Source organism: Panthera leo, chromosome D3, assembly GCF_018350215.1.
Source record: "Panthera leo isolate Ple1 chromosome D3, P.leo_Ple1_pat1.1, whole genome shotgun sequence".
In the NCBI taxonomy this organism is placed as follows: Eukaryota; Metazoa; Chordata; class Mammalia; order Carnivora; family Felidae; genus Panthera; species Panthera leo.
In genome coordinates this window covers 11,787,222-11,801,527 of record NC_056690.1, presented here as the reverse complement: position 1 = coordinate 11,801,527, position 14,306 = coordinate 11,787,222, and the positions used below count along the sequence as shown (strand labels likewise).

The window sequence follows — 14,306 nt, the reverse complement described above, 5'->3', positions numbered from 1 at the left end:
CAGTTAATATTGAAGAGCCAAGGACGGTCCTGGGCCTTCTAGAAAAAGGCACCCTTATTTGCCAGTGTGTCCTCAAATACCAGCTGACCAACGGCGCAAGTTGCTAGGTTTGCTCCTCTGGGAATCTTATCCAGATTGTTCTAAGGCTCAGCAGGGCAGGAACTGAAAGAGCACCTTGGCTGGTAAATTCATCTTCCTAGGGTCTTGTGAGAACCCACCACTCAACCCAGATCACAAATGGAAACATTCCACATGGACGCTGACCACCTCCCACGAGTAGGATGACTGGCCATCCCCATTCATCAGGAACTTCCAGTGCTAAAACAGGCCAAGTCCCAGGCGAACCAGGATGAGTTGGCCACCCTACCCCCGCGCCCCACTTTGAGCTCATGTCGCCATTTTGAACGGTATCCCTTTCAACGGTGATTTCGGAAAACCTATTGGCCAATCTGGGGTCAACCTTGTTGGGAAGGAAAGTAAATCAGTTTGCTCAATCACATCCATTCTATCCGTCCTTTCCAACGGAAAGGACGTCGTGTAGCTACGGTGGTGAGCGCCAGCTCTGAGGCACATGCGGTGGGTTTAAATCCTAGCTCTCTTCTATAAAATGGGAACGCTCATAATTCATGCCTCGTGTAAGAAACGGTGTGGAAAGCCAGAGTCTGCCTTGGTAGTAAGTGTTCAAATCCGTGAGCTGTTATGATGAGTATTTTCCATCTCACCCCGCCCCAACCCCAGTCCTCTCGATCCGAAAGCTACTTAGAGCTAGCTTTTCATCTTTGTCTCGACCTTTCCCATTTCGCCTAACGCTTTGAGGACAAGGTGCCTTAATTGACAGCATCCATTTACAAAGTTCCTGTTTGCAAATTTGCAACTGAGAAGATTTGGAGAACCTTTGACCAAGCGGGATGGAATAAGAAAGAACACCTATCAATCCTGTCTTTCCTTAAGAAGGGATGGGTCAACCCCAGGGGAAGGGAGTTTTCTAAGAGCCAGAAGATGTTTGTTAACTGAGATAATAATGTACACAGAGACTTTAAGCTGTGGTCAAAACTCTTGCTTACACAACTGCAGGAGGCCCTCCCAGCTGGTCTACTCCTTCTGTCTTTTCGCCCCCAGCACGTATTTTCCCCACCTGGCAGCCAGAGGGAATCTTTTTAAAAAGGCAAGACAGTTTGGGGTGCCTGGGTGGCTCAGGCGGTTGAGCGTCCGACTTCGGCTAAAGTCAGGATCTCGCAGTTCATGAGTTCGAGCCCCACGTCCGGCTCTGTGCTGACAGCTCAGAGCCTGGAGCCTGTTTCAGATTCTCTCTCTCTCTCTCTCTCTCTCTCTCTCTCTCTCTCTCTCTCTCTGTCTCTCTCTGTCTCACACACCACACACACACAAAAATAAAAAATAAACCTCAAAAAATTTTAGGAAAAAAGAATTTAATAAGACGGCACTTCCTGCCTCCCAGTATCTCTAGCCCCTTGCTTGTTTTAGGTGTCCCGGTTTCTGGCACCCGCTGATAGAATATTCACTCGTTTCTTGTCTATTCCTCCTCAAAGCAATGGAGGCCCTTTGCCCGGCTCCTTGGGGTGTGCCAGCACCTATGATGGCACCTGGAAGGAGGCAACGCTCCGTATACGCTGAATAAATGCCTGAACGAACGAGTCTGATGTTGACCCTGACAGTAAGAGCTCAGCCGAACGGAGGAGCCGGGGGCCCTGTGCTAAGCCATTTACCTCCATCCTCTTGGCCTCCCAAGAAGACAATTGCTCTCTTCGCGACTGGGAAAAAACCGTAGCTCAGGAAGATTAAGGGATTTATCCGGTGACAAATGTCAAGACTGGGAGAGTCCAACCCACTTCTTTTGGGGCCAAAACTCAAAAACATTTCCACCTTGCCCGAGGGCAAGGAGGGTCTAGAAGAGGAAGCCGGCTGGAGAAGACTATGTCAGACCATCACCTGGGCTGCCCTAACCGCAGACATAAAGACCCAAGTACCAGCAGATCTGCAAGCATCAGGCTCTCTATGAAACTTCGAGCCAGCCCCCCGCCCCAGCCGTGGGGCTCTGTGCTGACAGTTCGGAGCCTGGAGCCTGCTTCCGATTCTGTGTCTCCTTCTCTCTCTGCCCCTCCCCTGTCCGCGCTCTGTCTCTCTCTGCCTTTCAAAAATGAATAAATGTTAAAAAAAAATTTTTTTTAAATAGTTCATGTCTGACAATCAGGTTCTATATATGGGGGGGGGGGTGGGGAATGTCAAAATGTTTGCAATTATTCATAGATGATCAGTCAGTGAATGAGCATTCAAGAAGCAAGAGGCATCTAGGGGCGCCTGGGTGGCTTAGTGGGTTGAGCGTCCGACTTCGGATCAGGTCGTGATCTCAAGGTTCGTGAGTTCAAGCCCCACAGGCTCTGTGTCAGCTCGGAGCCTGCAGCCCGCTTCGGATTCTGTGTCTCCCTCTCTCTCTCTCTCTGCCCCTTCCCCACTCGCACTCTGTCTCTCTCTCAAAAATTAAAAAAAAAAAAAAAAAGAAGAAGAAGCATGAGGCATCTCAACTGTCGCCACAGTAGGGGACCAAGAGGGAGGTGGGGAGTGTTCTAGTTCCCTGCAGGGTTCAATCACGTACGGTGTAACCCTGGCCACGTTATTTGAACGCACTGAACCTTAGTCGGCCCATCTGAAAAGCAGAGATAATTATACCTCTTTGAAAATGCCGTTATTACGAGGAACACAAGAGACATTGTATATAAAGAGATCTAACGCAGCGGCCAGGGCACAAGAGCTCGGAGGAAAGATGCTAGTTTCATATCCGCATCTCTCTCCCCTGTCCCCACCCACTTTTAGGGACCCTCGCACATGCCTGGGTAATTCTGACTTCCAGACGGACTGGGTGAAGTGCTCTGAGCAAGAAACTTGACCACCAACTATTGAATCTTATGTCAAGGGAAACTCACAAAGGAGGTATTTTTATCTCCCCGTTACAGAGAGAAAAACCAAAGTACAGAGAGAAGAAGCAACTTGGTGAAGCCTCCTAGTTCTTGTCTTGTTTGTCTCCTAGAGACAGATGGATTCCAACTGGGGAAATCCAGGAAGGCTACTTGGAGGAGCTGGTAATCTTCAGAGTCTAATTTTCATAGTACGAACATCCGTTTCCTCTCATACCTAACTCGGCATCCCAGGAGTAGGAGTCTGCATCCTGGATTCCATAACCCAGACAGGTTTGCCACTGTCTTCCCGGCTTTGGCTTTAGCCAAAGTGGGCATCGATCGGCAAAGATGCCCCTCTTCTAAACACAAGGCAACCATTCAGATTCACAAAGGACATCCATCCAACGCCACCCGTCCCCTTCCCAGAATGTTCCCACATCTAAAGAGATTTGAGAAAGACCTCGCTCAAAGACTCTGAGAATCCCCCCCCTCCCCCATCAGACCTACTTTTTGTCACTCGGTGACAGGGCTAAAAGGGGAGGGCGGGGGGGGGGGGGGGGGGAGGGGAGGGCAGGGTACGAATTCAGCAAATACTAAGACATAGACCTCAGGACGGACGGCCCACCATGCTATCATGAAAAACTATCTGTGTTCTGGCTATTTACAATTACCTATTTGTTTGGGAAAGATTTCTTCTCTTCCTTCCACGTCTCCTAAGCTGTGTGTACGGTGAAAATGTTGGGGCTGGGCAGCCTTGGGTTTTTTTGTTTTTTTTTTCCCCCCTCGGCTGTGTTTATCCACCCAAGAAAGTATTTTAAGTACTTTGTTTCCATTATGCTATTCTGAGCCCATTACTTGGTGGGGTGATTAAAGATTGCTTTTGGCAAGAGAAGAGAAGACAAAGTGTTTGTTACTTCCATGACTGTTAGCCTTTTCCAGGCAGCCTTCAAAGGGAAAACCATAAACATATGGGACACAAAATACATATTGGCTTCGTAATGGGAGCCCTGGAGAATGTCTGGCCCTTCACCTTTGCCTGGAATCTGAGTAGCTGTAGCTGGGACAGGCAGCAAGAGAAGGACTCTTTCTAGGGCCTCTTGGAGGCTACCGACTTCTGGGTTCTTCTCTCTTCCTCTTCATCTGGGCGTGCACTGATCCTTTCGCTTGGCTCGGATCTCCCTCGCGAGCTTCCCCATCCTTTCCATCGGTATTTGGACGCAGCCCCGGAGGAGACAGGTGAGGTCTCGACCCTCGTGGGGCTGGAGTCTTCGAGCGTGGCACACAAACATTAACGATGCCGCAGGTATGTTTCGGGGCAGTGAGTTTCGTGGTGGAGAAGTACAGGACGTGTCATGGGCACGGGAGTAAAAATCTGAATTTTTCCTAGGGTCTGGGAGAACAGGGAGGACTTCCCCAGATGTGTGAAATCTGAAAGATAAGCAGGCACTCGGTAGGAAGGGGTCTTCTAAGCAAAGGCTGTCAGGGGAGGAGAGAACAGGGTTTATTCAAAGAAGGGAATGAGGGGGTGGGTGGTGGCCGGAATCCAGAGAACAAGGTCAAGAGTACCCAGAGATGGAAACAGGAGGTCAGGGAGTTCGGGACCCCCCACCGCCCAAGTATAATCGCAGAGTAGGTGTTAAATGCAACTCAGTGAAACTTGGGAGTGAAAGGTAGGTCACCACTTACAGGGGCCAATCTCTGCCTTCTTAACAGCTGGATGGCCCTGGCGCAGGACACTTCACTGCTGTAGGCCTCCATTTCTTCATCTGTCAAATGGGTATCTTGAGCCCTACCCCGCGGGGCCTGCGGTACATAGCTGGAACTCAGTAAACATCAGCTTCCTTACTTCCTTCCCAATCATCTGTCATGAGTTCAACTTCCCTTCCTTCACTTAGCATCTTGGCAGACCCGTGCGAAGCCAAAAAGGCCCCATCGCCATCTCTGATCAATCGCTCCTCTGAATGAATGCCCAAGACCTGTCAGTCCCCTGGCCAGGGGACCTCGCGGCTTTGCAAGCTTGTTGCAATCACCCATCCTCCAGCCCACCAGTCAGATGCAGTCCCTTTTGAAGTCCCCAGCTATCTCTCCGGGGGATCTTGGGGACATTAGCATCTGCCTGGGCTATCTCCCAGACTATTGTGACCAGCAGATGAGATAAAGGGTGGGTGAGGTCCCAGAGGCTCGTAAAAGCCCAGGATTCCTGTTCCCCTCCCTCGGCTGGGGAGGAAACCTGCATCGGTCCAGATAGGGTTACGAGATGCACAGAGGCGTTTTCCCCAAACGCATTTAACTCGACGGCCCCTTGGATTCAACAAGGCACCTGCAAGTTCAGGCATGTCCCGGGCGCTTAAATCGTCTGGGAATCTCTCTCTTCTGGAGCCAAGTGGGCAGTTTCAGAAACTCCAACAGATCAGGCAGAGCACAACTCCACTCACTTCCTCTGCTCCCAGACCCCCTGAGTGCCGGCGCCGTGCCTGGTGCCTTTCAACACCCCTCGCCATCCGCGTGTCCCCGTAACTCTGTAAAAGAGAGTGGCTTTTCCATGTTTACAGATTCCATCAACTGAGAAGTAATTTGCCCAAAGTCTCCGGAAGTGAAAGGGCAGAACTCTGGATTCTGGACACACGCACAGCTCTTTGCTCTTTCCTGGTGACTTGGCGTGAGTCGCCTCCCTCCACTCCAAGAATGAGTTTACCTGGTCCCCGAGGACACATTCTAAGGATGCTCAGCGGCCCCCACTCCATGGGGTGGGGGGGTGGGGGGGTGGGGCGGGCCTCGTTTTGAACGTGTTTCCTCACATAATGAATTGGAGAATGCTACAGAATGGCCCTTGGTATCATCTCCCCCATTCCATAGAGCAGGAAACTGAGGCTCACCCAGGGTAAATCTGCACGCCAGGCAGGCTGGGTATACTCCAAGAGTATACTCCAAGAGTTGGGTATACTCCTTCTCGAAGCCAAAGTCTTTCAAAGTGGCCACACCATTCTGTGTTCCCACCAGCAGGTTTGGGGCCTTCCGGCTGCCCCACGTCTTTGTCTGCCCTTGGACTGGTCATGCTTTTCAATTTTAGCCATCGTGGGGGGGGTGAATAGTGGTATCTCATTGTGATTTTCATTTTCCCGATGACTTTTGGTGTTGAGTACTTTCTAAGGGACTTTTTGACTGCTCACATATCTTCTGAGGAGTGCTTGTTAAAATCTTTTGCCCATTTTTAAGTTGGGTCCTTTGCCTTCTTATTAGTGAGTGATGGGACTTTTTTCAATATTCTGGATATGGGGGCACCTGGGTGGCTCAGTCCGTTAAAGCGTACCACTTCGGCTCAGGTTGTGACCTCCAGGTTTATGAGTTCGAGCCCCACGTCGCGCTCTGTGCTGACAGCTCGGAGCCTGGAGCTTGCTTTGGATTCTGTCTCCTTCTCTTTCTCTCTCTCTGTCCCTCCCCTGCTTGTGCTCCATCACTCTCTCTCTCAAAAATAAATGAACATTAAAAAAATTTTTTTTTAATATTCTGGATACATGTCCTTTGTCACCACAGGGACATTTTTATTATTTTTTTAAGTTTTTATTTTAATTCCTGTTACTTAACATACAGTGTTACATTAGTTACAGGGGTATGATATACTGATTCAACCCTTCCATACATCACACTTCTCAACAAGGTCTTTCAAGGAGTGGAAGAATTACAGTCTTGATGAAGTCCCATTGATCATTTATTTGTATTTTACGGCTTACATGCTTTTTGCGTCCTAAGATATCTGTGCCTACACCGACGTCATGAAGATTTCCCTGCGTGCTTTCTTCTGGAAATTACACAGTTGGAGCTCTTAGGCTTAGTTTCTTCTTAGTCTTTCTTTTCGTTCACCTTAGGTTAAAAACTTACACATACAGAGGCGCCTGGGTGGCTCAGTCGGTTGGGCGTCCGACTTCAGCTCAGGTCACGATCTCGCGGTCCGTGAGTTTGAGCCCCACGTAGGGCTCTGGGCTGATGGCTCAGAGCCTGGAGCCTGCTTCCGATTCTGTGTCTCCCTCTATCTCTGACCCTCCCCGATTCATGCTCTGTCTCTCTCTGTCTCAAAAATAAATTTAAAAAATTAAAAAAAACAAAAAACAAAAAACTTACACATACACTTAACCATCCATCTCAGCAATTCCGCTCTCAGATACCAACCCAAGAAAAAATCATACGCCTGCAAAGTCTTACACTTGGATGTTCGTATCTGCATTATTCACAATCGGCAAAAACTGGGAACGACCCAAATCACCATCCACAGGTCAACGGATATACCGCAGCCCTTCCATATAATGGAATGCCAACCATCAAAAAAAGGAACTCGCCATCAATCTGTGACAATGTGAATGGATCTCAAAAACACAATGCTGAGCAAAAGAAGCTAGACATAAAGGAGTTCACACTGGATGATGCCACTAACTGAAACTCTAGAAGTGACCAAGCGCATCCACAGTGACAGCAAATCAGCGGTCGCCCGGGCCATGACTGTATAGATGGAGGTGGGCAGGTGACGGGAAGGGCGGGAGGGAGCTCTGCAATGATGCATGTTCCGTATCTTGATTGTGTCGGTGGTTACATGGACGCATACATTTACCACAACTCGTTGAACCGCACACTTGAACTGGGTGCGTGTGGGTGTGTATACATTATACCTCAATAAAAGGGACTTTACAAAAAATAGAATAAGAACAAAACAGAGGCTAGTGAAGAGTGCGTCCAGGTTGGGGACAGGGAGGAGTGTTAGGCCACTGAGTCATCTAGGTGGGAGGCGAAGGTGGCTTGGTCCAAAGAGGAGGAAGCCAACAGTTGGATTTGCTGTTGTGATTATTATCCTGACGGTCATCCTATCACTTTCCTGCCGTGTCCTTCCAGGGGCCAGGGGCAACCTCTCATCTGTACACGAGTGGCCCATTTCCCCTCCCTCCACCACCTGCATTTCTCTCTGATGGGTCATCCTTCAAGGTTGACCATCCAGTCATCCCACGGGCTGGACATTGCCGACAGCTGACGGACACACTCGGAAAACCATGCCATGGTCAAGATAACTCTAAGAGCACCTGTGATACAACCCCCTCCCGGGCCCCCAGGCCCCTGCCCTCCTTTCCCAATGTCCTCTAGAGCCCAGGTCCAATACGTTGGCAGTAGCTGATGCTATCAGAGAGTGAGACACCCCCTTAGGGAACTACGTTTGTGTCCCTGGGCTTCTGTAACAAGGTTCCACAAACTGGGGGCCCAGAACGGCAGGAATGTATTCTCGCACGGTCCTGGAGACAAGGAGTCAGAAATCAAGGTCTCAACGGGGTTGGCTCCTTTTTGGAAGCTGTGAGGGAGAATCCGTTCCATGCCTCTCTCTTAGCTTCTGGTGCTTCCTGGCGATCCTTGGCCCTCCTTGGCCTTGTAACTGTATCCCTTTGCTTCACAGGGTGTTCTCCTTATGGGTGCCTATGTTCCTTTCTCTCTTCTTATAAGGACACCAGTCGTTGGATTAAGACCCACCCCAACCCAGTATGACCTGGCCTTAACTCGATTACATCTGCATAGACCCTACTTCCAAAGAAGATCACATTCACAGGTATCTGGGTTAGTTAGCACTTGAACATATCTTTCCTAGGGACATGCAATTCAACTTAGCACAGAGACCTTACGTTCCTCTAACAACAAATAACGCAGATCACAAGGAAGCTCCGAAGGGCCGGCTGGCTGGGGAAGAGAGTGGCATTGGGACCCCGGATTAGGAACAATGGAGAAGCTGGGGTCACACCTTGAATATGCCACTGACTTGCTGTTCAATGGCTCTCAATCCCTTCCCTCTCTCTGGAACTTGATTTCACCATTTTGTAGCAATTTTCTTTAAGTGTATTTCTTTATTTTGAGAGAGAAAGCGTGCCCGTGCACATGTGAGTGGGGGAGGGGCAGAGAGAGAGAGAGAGAGAGAGGAAGAGAGAGAATCCCAAGCAGGCTCCACGCTGACAGCACAGAGCTGGACGCAGAGCTCAGTCTCACGAACCGTTAGATCAGAACCTGGGCAGAAATCCGGAGTCAGATGCTTAGCCACTGAGCCAGCCAGGTGCCCCCGATTTCACCGTTGTTTCTAATGGATCTGTGGATCCCTGGTTGACTTGCCGGACTCTTTGGGAAGCAATGGATATGGTTAGCATTTATCGAGCACCTACAGCATACCATGGTAAGCACCGTGAGCATCTCATCTCGTTGAAACCTCAAATGACTGTAGGGGCGAACGACTTCATACAAATGATGATAATGAGGTCCAGAGAGCTCGGTAACTGGAGTCCCCCACATCCAGCCAACCCCCGAATACTTAACAGTCTGCCTGCTCTGCTCCACTTTCTACTACAAGCTGTCATTCCTTACTTGGATTCACAAATGGCCTGCGGTCTTACCCTCACCCCAAATTTAGCTCTGAGGCAGAAAGACATTTTTGTTGCCGAAACTCCCTCGCAAAACATTCCTCAATGGCTCCCTATTACCCTCAGAAAAAAGCCCAAATTCCCCCCAACAAGGCCAAGCAGGCCCCACCTGATCTGAGCCCAGCCAAATTCCAACCCCATCTCTCCCTGCTCCCTTCCCCAGGAGAATACCCGCTCATCCTGCAGAATCTGGCTTAAGTGCCACTTCCTCCAGGAAGTCTTCTTTGCCTGCCCCTTAGGCGTGAGTCAGGTCACCCCGTTCAGTACTCTGAAAACACTCTATGTCATCATTGGTTTTGTTGCCTGTTACCTTGTCTCCTACACCGTGGTTCCTACTTGTAAATATCAAATGCCACCTTTTGCCAGATTTGACACCCCAAATGTCCTACGTGTCAAATGCCACACAACCACCAGTACAAGGAGGAAAGCTGGAGTGGGAAGCCACGGCTGGCTGACTCCAGGGTCTGTGTTCTTTGTACTGGCCCACACGGATACTGGTGAAGGCACAAGAGCCTATTGGGAAAAGCAGTCTGGGCCCAAGCATACAGGGATCTGGTCTGACAACATGCCTCCCCTTTCCCTTCCCACATCCATGGCAGACATGACTAATGGATCACAGCACTCCTTCTCCCGGATCTCAGGTTCAGGAGGGCCCCAGCCAGTTGATCCAAAGCAGCATCTGACACGAAGTCTATATGCCCATGTGATCTGTTGTCCAACACCCCCATTTGGCAGGCAAGGAAAACGGGGGCAGACAGCACTGGCTGTCCCCATACCTAGGCAAGTCCGTGTGGAGGCAGGGACGGGATCTCTCCCCTCCCACTTCGGGGCTGTCCTCCTACCCCCATGGGCGTCTGGAGATCAGCCCCTCATGCTGTGTCATCAACCTATCCTCTGGATGTCTTGAGAAAAAAGCATTCCTGTGAAATCGGGGCCAGGTGTCGCACGCAAGGTTCTGAGGACAAGAACAGTCGGGGATGGCCCGGGAGACTGCCTTTGCTTTCCTTTGCTTTTCTTAAGGTGCCCAGAGGTAACTCCCAGCCTCTGCCTCCTTCCTGCGTGTCTAACCAGCCACCTGCTTGCCACGAGCTCATCGCCCACCACAGCGACCCAGCACGTGGGCACATGGCTGCAAGCCCCTGGAGACAAGCAGAATTTCCAGACCCGAGAAATGAAAAGACTTTCCAGGACACGCAATGCACAACGGCCCATTAAAAAAATAAATAAAGATATCTTTCATTTAAAAAAAATTTTTTAACGTTTATTTATTATTGAGAGAGAGAGAGAGAGAGACACAGAGCATGAGCAGGGGAGGGGCAGAGAGAGGGGGAGACACAGAATCCGAAGCAGGCTCCGAGCTGTCAGCACAGAGCCCGACGCGGGGCTCGAACCCACGAACCGCGAGATCATGACCTGGGCCGAAGTCGGTCCCTCAACCAAGAGAGCCACCCAGCTGCCCCTAACGTTCTCGTCTCCCGTGACCAGCCAGGACATTGCTCAAAGCTCAGAAATCACCACTGGTCCATTCCTATTAGCTAAACTCCAGATTTCATTGAAATGTCACCCATTTTTCTGTTCCAGGATCCAGTCCAGGCTACCCTGTGGCCTGGAACACTTTCCCTTTCTGACAAATACCTTCCCTGAAGTTCTCCCTTTTTTTCTGGTAGCTGATCTCCACCCCACCCCCACCCCCACCCCCACCCCCACTCAGAAACGGATGTTGGCTTATTGTTCTACTCTGCTCTGGCTCACTGTACAGATGAGAGTTGGGGGAAGCTTTGCCTAATGATTTCTAATACTGTAAACAACCCTTCCTCACCGTGTTCATTTTTCCTCTGTTTTAAAGTCTAGTTCACATCATCAAAATGGCCACTGGCACTTCCTGGAATATTTGGCAGACTGTTTTACTGTATTTCTTTCAAACAAAACAAAAAAAAAAAAGTTCTATTTTTTTTTCCCAGCACCCCCCCCCCACCCCAAACTTCGTTTGTTCTTTTATGACTAAGGATATTTATCTCCTGCCTGCTTTAGAAGTTTATGGGCTGCTTTTCCTTTGAATTCCAGGCCAAGGTCAGTAGCCTTTGGGTTGTGATGTCACAGCGTGTTACCTTGGTTACCTCTATGACATCATCGGACAAACCTGGGGCCCTGGGGGGGGGGGGGGGGGCAGGGCGGGGGAGAGGGTCTCTGAAACAATCCCTTTCATCTACAGTCGGCGAGGAAATTGCTACTGCTTTTGGAAAATGTTTGGAGAAGTTGGGAGAAGCTAAAGAGTAGAATTAATAAGATTTACTATCCCCTTCCCCCCTGCTTCCAAATGCCACAGACCCCTAAAAGTCAGGCCACAATCAAAGGCTGCAGACTTTTGAAGGGAGGAAGCCGGAGGAACAAATGCATTCCTAGAAACCAGAACACCACGTCCGTAAAAAGACCGTCAGTAAAGCCACGAGAAGAAACACGCGCGCGTGCACACCCACCCTATCGACCCAACTACCTATAGATGGGATGGCTCGCACGAGGCGTCCCTCCGTCTTTAATCTAATCTAATCTGTCTCTCTCTCCGCGTAAAAGCCAAAGCGAAGCGCAAGCACGAGCCAGGAATGTTTGGTTTAAAGGCTTTTTCTTAATAAAAGTAGAAAAGAAAACAGAACCAAAGCAGAGTGAACACTCCGTTTTCATGCCATTAAAACCGGCATCTTGAAAACTGTTCATCCTTTTTTTTTTTTTTTTTTTCCCTAGGGGTCAGGGGAAGGGGGAAAAAAAAAATGTGTTTTTATTGTGAACATGTGTCGAGAGGACCCCGCCACAGAAACTCGGTGCCCACAGTAAGTATGTCTGCGTAGTAATTAACGTGCGAGCAGAGACACGAGTGTTGCCAAAAAGCCATGGTCAGCACGGGATACGTGGGGCGTGCACGTGGGTCGCGCAGCGTTTTGTGGTCCCGAGACCCAGCCGGCGAGAGTGGCTCCCCGACGGGATTATACCTAAAACGCAGTTTCCAAATGTTCCTTCCTGGCAAATCTTTTGAGGAAACTCTATGCAGAAGGAATGTCAAGCCATCTGTACTTAGATCTCAGAGACAAGGATGGAAGGCTGGGGGCCAGTTTTTCTGTGGTCTCTCCGAGAGCCCCCCATGTAATTCCCCGTCCTGGCTGGCAAGGGCCTGCTCCGTCACGTGGCCTCGGGTCATCGATCCCTGCGCTCGCTTCCTGCCAGGGTCTCCGGTGACACTGTGGAGGTGACAAGTTCCCCTTGGAAACTTTACTGCAGCAGCTGTGAAGGCAGGCACAGAGGCCTCCAGACGGTCCCGGGGGCCAGGCCCGGGCTCCGAGCTCGGGGAGACGCCGTTTCTGGAGGTTTCTGCTTTGTTATGAGGCCTGGGGGTCTTATTAAGAAGCAGAACGGTGCGCGGTCTGCGGGCCCCCGGACTGCGTGGCGGAGGACCTTTGCGTTGCCAGGAAAGCGCAAGAAGACGAAGCGAATCCGCTCCCTCCAAGGCCGTTCCTTTCAACTTTTCGGAGGAGCCCCGGGGAGGTGCCTGCGTCGTGGGGCGCGTAGCCCCATCCGGCTCTGATGTTGCAAACCGGGTTGAGTCTGTCTCCGGTTTTCTACACTGGTGTGGGCCTGCTCGTGTAGGAACACGCTGCCGCACGCCCGTGGGTCTTTTGCCTGCGTTTGCAAGCACGTCACGCCTCTCTGTGCATGTGACGGAGGGGGGCGGGGCGGGGGGGGGGTGAACTGCCTCCGAGGCTGTTGCTGTGAGCTTTTCACACGCGTGGGGGCATTTGTAACTTGTCGTATGCTGCAAAATATCCTGTGTTCCTTATACCTGACACTCTCTTTTCCAACCAACAGGCTCTCTCTGCAGACCCCCTCCGCTCTTTGTCACCCAAATCCACTCTTAGGGTGTTTGCAAAGCGAAACACATCATAAATCTCAAGACGGGCTGGAACCTGGAGACTTGTAAAAAGAGAGAGAGAAGAAAGGGGGGAGGCGGGGGGCGGGAAGGAAGGTGGCCAAGAGGGGCATCTTGATGAACTCTCTGCCCTGGAATGAAGCACTTCCCCATGACTCCGACTTAGAAGCAGTTTTCTCTTGGCACTAGGTGGGATCGATCCCCGTGTCTGGGGTTTCTCTTCTCTCTCCCCTTCGCCACGCTCGCAGTGAAGAACAGATGTGCTCGGCTTTATAAATGCTGACCAGCTGGGAAGGCTGCAGCAAACATCCACACAGCTTTTCCCAAATGCTGATGCCTGAGGAGGCCTCTGGGAGGAAGACTGGGGGTCTCTCAGATACATCTTGTGGCCTGCCTGCTTCCAGAAACTTCCGTGGGGTTCCCTGAAAGGGAAGCGCTAAAGAAAACACGGAATCCCCGGAGCCTTTGCTTTGGGCACCCCACGTGGCTGTGCTGCTGTTTGTAAAGACCCGAAGCGCCCGACGGGTAATAATCCAGGGCCCTCCGGGCTGAGATGGGGCTGGTGCGCGTGTTGAGGACTCAGGACAGAGGGCTAAGGCTGAGCTTTTCCTTTAAAAAACGTAAAGAGGCAAACGCTGATTGTCGCACTCGGCAATTATTTGCTCCCCCCTCCAGAAGATTAAAGGGGCCATTTGTTTTCCTAAGTCTCAACCTGGCCTATGGGTCCATTTCATGTGTCAGTTTCTAGTTCGCTCTCCTCCGAAAGGGCTGCCTGGAGAACACAAAGGCAGGAAACTCAATTCAACACAGGCCCGGTGACATCTCTGTTTGGGGTGTGTGTGTGTATGTGTGAGAGAGACAGAGAGAGTGTGTGTGTTTGTATAGAGGCTGACAACGTGTTCTCCACAATCAGATCACTGCTCAGTAGACTTATTGTTCACAGCTTTAGAAACAGCTGGGGGGGACTGTGTAAGAATCATTTAAACAGAGCTGCTCATAAACCGTCCACTCCAGGGCTTGGGAAGGGGGTCAAACCTGTGC

At 50.6% G+C, this 14,306-nt stretch overlaps 1 long non-coding RNA gene across 1 annotated transcript; it reads left to right on the top strand.

The window, feature by feature from the left end:
* Positions 1 to 12,090: 12,090 nt before the first annotated feature.
* On the top strand, positions 12,091 to 13,976 carry LOC122203564. The gene is made up of 2 exons (XR_006195241.1): positions 12,091 to 12,174; positions 13,205 to 13,976. It is a non-coding gene; the product is annotated as an uncharacterized LOC122203564 (long non-coding RNA).
* Positions 13,977 to 14,306: the final 330 nt, after the last annotated feature.